General features: G+C 33.8%; 1 protein-coding gene across 1 annotated transcript in view; it reads left to right on the top strand.

Annotated features, from left to right (window-relative positions):
* LOC106877315 (cytosolic carboxypeptidase 6-like) overlaps window positions 1–5,000 on the top strand; it is a 1,751,930-nt gene that overhangs the window by 254,803 nt on the left and 1,492,127 nt on the right. The window lies entirely within an intron of this gene.

The raw sequence follows: 5,000 nt of genomic DNA, 5'->3' as shown, positions 1-5,000 counted from the left end.
CGCGAACATCAGTTGTCAAGCAATGAAGGGGAACAAAGATACACACACACACACACACACACGCACATATATATATATATATATATATATATATATATATATATATATATATATATATATATATATGTATATAAATTAAAAACGTAAAAACAAAAGCAAAACACAAAGGATTCCGCAGTACACATGTTTCAAGCTTTATAGTCGTTTCAAGCTTTATAGATATATATATATATATTTGATGGTTTTCTTTCACTTTCTGTCTACCAAATCCTCTCACAAGACTTTGGTTGATCTAAGGCTATAGTAAAAGACACTTGCCCAAGGTGCCTTGCAGTGGGACTGAACTTGGAACCATTTGATTGGAAAACAAGCCTCTTACCACACAGCAACACCTGTTCAAGAATGATAAGTAGGGTGTGTAGAAAAGAGGAAAAAGTTGGTGATGTCTGTAGAAACTGGGTAGACTTAAGGTGGGTGAAGGTTGAATAATGATACGTGAGTTGCAGGAAGGTAGGAGAGAGATGATAGACAGTGCAGAAAAGAGGTGGCAAAGAGCACCAGAATAGTAATAATAATGCTGATACAGTTGACAAGGGAAGAAAGAGAGAGGATGGATGAAAGAGTGAAGGAAAGATGACATGTTGGTGTGTAGGTTGTGAGTGTATGGGGAGAAGACATAGTAAGTGGTGTAGGGAGATGTATGGTGGTGGAAGAGAGATAATTTGGTGGCTCAGGAGGGTGATCAATGTAAAATGTGGGTGGAGAGGAGTGTATTGAGAACGGAAGATGGGTAACAGTGAAATGGTTCTGAGTGCTAAAAGGGACAGGTGGAAGTATCAAGGGGAAAAAATGAAGTATACAGTTCTGTGTTCTACTCATATTTGATAACAGCTGCAAAATAGTGCAGTTAAAGAGATGATAGGTGGTGGGAATGACTTAAGGATGAAATTGGGTAGAAGGGGAAATTGTACATTTTGCTTCCAGAATCTCAGTTTCTTTGAGGTTAGGCAGGATTTCTCAGGAACTGCATATCCTCAAAGAATCTCAGTTTCTTTGAGGTTAGGCAGGATTTCTCAGGAACTGCATATCCTCAGTCATCTTGGTCTTTTGTCATCTTGTACATGCAGTTTAAGGTCCTAAAATCAGCCTTTACTACTTTGTTCCATCTTAGGTAAGAAAAAATAAATGAAATACAATATTTCCCTCCAACTATTCCAATATAAAGTAATTAATTTTTTTACTATATTTCAACTCTTTTATTCTCATACAACCATGCCATTTTCAATATAAAGCCACACCCTACATAATTAAATTTTTATGTTGCTGCATTTGAGGCTAGATATTAAATCATGAGAAGATGGAAGCAAGGTGGAACCAAGATATCAATGATATTGTCAGACATCATAGAATGGGCTATAATCATAATTTGTTTTTGAAACTTGCTTTTGAAGGAACAATTGATTTAAATCCTCCCTAACACTTGATTGTTAATTGTTTTATTACACGTCCAATGATGAAAGGCTGAGTTGACTGGGATTTGAACTCAAGACATTGGGTGATGTAAGTGAATACTGCATTAAATCCATCCCTCTACTACTTTCAAATTTGATTTCTAACAAGGCTGTACATTCTATAAGAGTAGAACTGTTGATTAAATTAAATCTGTTGTCTGATTACCAATTATTTTATCAACAGATGGAAGATTTAAGTTGACTGCAAGGGAATTTGAAAATACAATATAAAACAATGCAGCTAAGTACTGCAGGGTATGTTGACTAGTGCTGCACCTATTTTGACAATACATTATACTGTAGGCTTCATTGATACTGAGCATGATGATAATGATACCAATCTAATAATTCGGAACAAATGAAAGTTAATTATAGATGAGTCTATAATAATGTTAGATATAGGTATATGACTGTTTTAACTGAAGCAAGTCAACTGCTAGCTTCGTCATCGTTTGCAACTGTTGGAGTGGGTGTGCAGACCCTCCAAGACTGATTGATGCTGTTAATGTTCCACTTAAAATTCTGTGAATTTCATTGACCCCAAAAGGATGAAACAGAAAACTGACCTTGAGCGGATTTGAAATCAGAGTTCAGAGAGCTAGAACAAATGTGAGGTAGTCTGTTTGATGCCCTTAACAGCTCTGCCAATATGTCACTTTAATTGTTTCAATACCTGATTTATAATAGTCAGTCAATATTCAAACACTTCTCTTCATTTACATAGTAGACTACCCCATTGCTACTCCACTTCCAACTAAAGACATATTTCCCATATATAACAACAACAATAATAATAATAATAATAATAATAATAAAGTTAATGACAATTTGAACAGAATTGGAGATGGCCATTTAATAATGACATCCTTTGTTGTTTTATATTAGAACAAGAAAGACTGCTGTGAATTGTTTTAAACTATTTGCTGTATATAGTTTCTGTTTTTCATTCTTTCCTTTTCTCTTTGTTTATATTTTGAAAAAAATGTTCTTATTCCATTATCAAAATTCAGCTGATTGATATTTGATATTAATAATCTATTTATCCATCAATAAAGGTAAGAAAAAACCATTTAAGTTGACTAGAAGCATCAGGCTTTGATAACTACAAGAAAAGAAACTTTCAGCCATAAGATCTAATCCTGTTAATTAAAAGTTGCCCTGTTAAGCTGGTGATAGTGTTGATATGAGTAATTTAGTGAATTTAAAGAACACAAAATGATAGTAATCTGAATGATGGTAAGTTGCCTAAAACAGACAAATCTGTGAATCTTTGCTAAAGAATTTCATGGTAGAATGTCAAACTTATTGTTCAATAAGATTAACTTTAAGGTATTGAGAATAAAACAAAACAATTATACTTCTACTAGAGACAAATATGGTAATAACCTGAAACTTACCAGTTTTTATTGGAAATGGCTTTGTGCTAAATTAGACACTTAACAATATCTACATCATTAGCTTTCCATTCTGTATTCATATTATTCAAGAGCTGAAGCATTTCTTTTCACAACCATCAGAGCACGAAGCGCTCCTCATGAACGCAGGTTTGTGAGATGGTTGTGATCTGTAAACAGTTTTGAGTTGGAACTGGAAAGAGAAGTATGTACACACAACATGCATGTGCACACTGGATTCATAAAACAGAAGAGAAGAATAAAAATCACAATATGGATGTCGAAATAAAATGAAAAAGACGAATAAAATAAATTATATGATGCCATGCATACCACTTCTGACACCACTATCATGCAGCTTTACTGCAATTTTCCTGTTTACCCAGTTATTTGTCCTTAAATTCCATGCTTCAGTTGTTTAGTAACTTGTCACTCCATTGCAAGATTGGTATAGTCTCTAAATAGGAAAGATATGATTTCTTTCTATTAAACATAACACCTTGATTTAGCCAAAGCTTTGTAAGTGGATTTGGTAGATGGAAACTGAAAGAAGGTCATTGTGTGTGTGTGTGTGTGTGTCGTGTGTGTGCGTCTTTGTGTCTGTGTTTGTCCCTCACTGTTGCTTGACAATAGCAGTTCAACAAAAGTGACTGATAGAATAAGTTCTAGGCCCAAAAAATAAATCCAGGGGTCAATTTGTTTAACTAAAACCTTTTGAGGTAATTCTCCAGCATGGCCACAATCTAACAAATGAAACAGATGAAAGATAAATGTTTATAAATACATACACAAAAATATGTGATGCAGAGTTTCCAACTTGCAAATTTCCCTCATAATATATTAGTTAACCAAGACAGGGAGCTGGCACAATCGTTAGTATGCCGGACGAAATGCTCAGCTGTATTTCGTCTGCCGTTATTTTCTGAGTTCAAATTCTGCTGAGGTCGACTTTGCATTTCATCCTTTCGGTGTCGATAAATTAAGTACCAGTTATGCACTGGGGTCGATGTAATCAACTTAATCCCTTTGTCTGTCCTTGTTTGTCCCCTCTATGTTTAGCCCCTCGTGGGCAATAAAGAAATAAGAGACGCCAGGCAAAATGCGTAGTGGTATTTCGTCTGTCTTTACGTTTTGAGTTCAAATTCCGCCCAGGTCAACTTTGCCTTTCATCCTTTCGAGGTCAGTAAATTAAGTATCAGTTGCATACTGAGATCGATCTAATTGACTTGGTGCCCCACCTCCCCCAAAATTTTGGGCCTTGTGCCTAGAGAAGAAAAGAATATATTAGTCAACCTGGATCTCTTGTAGAAGAGATTCAACAAAAATGAAGTACAATGGAATGAGACCAAGTACTACCTGAACTGCTAAACCACAAGGACATATCTGTGGCTCATTTACTAGATACAACATAACAGCAATAACAGGATACAAATTGTATCCTAACATCTAACTCATCCAGCTGAAGCAGTAGTCTTACCTTTATCCAAGAAAGTCAACTGTATCATTATAGATTTTAACCTCAAGTTAAAACACGAAAATTAAAGTACAAATATGACTATTTTAGTTTGTTTTCAACTCTAAGTCTGTATAAACATATCGTCATAGTGCTCAAATTAAACAGGAGTGTTTCATTTCCTTCAAACTGTGATGAAAATTAGAAATATTTTTTGAAATTTTTGTTAAAAGGAAATATGATTTTTTTTTCACTGCAGTCATGTATCTCCAAGAATATTTTCAAATTAAATATCAGCTAAAAACACATTATTGCACACAGTCTGTTCTGTTTACATTTCTCTTGTTATTAATTAAGTTTCTTTCATTTCAGATTTCTTTTTTAATTTTCTTTTTTTTTACTTTTATGGAATTGAATTTATGAAATAGAAAATAGATATATGTAACAAATGTAAGATTATCTATAAATGTGATCAGTTTATGAAAAATAAATAAAACAATTATACTAATTAAAATAAGAGATTAAACTGAAGACTTTCTGTGAAAAAAAGAGATTTGAATAATTCTTCAATTTCTTCTTGTGATCTTTAGGTTTAACATGTCAGTAGGTTATCTCCTCTTAGCTGGCTAATTTCAAAATGAA

Source organism: Octopus bimaculoides, chromosome 10 (assembly GCF_046866305.1).
Source record: "Octopus bimaculoides isolate indiv1 chromosome 10, ASM4686630v1, whole genome shotgun sequence".
NCBI classification, from domain to species: domain Eukaryota; kingdom Metazoa; phylum Mollusca; class Cephalopoda; order Octopoda; family Octopodidae; genus Octopus; species Octopus bimaculoides.
This window is presented reverse-complemented; position numbering and strand designations above follow the sequence as displayed.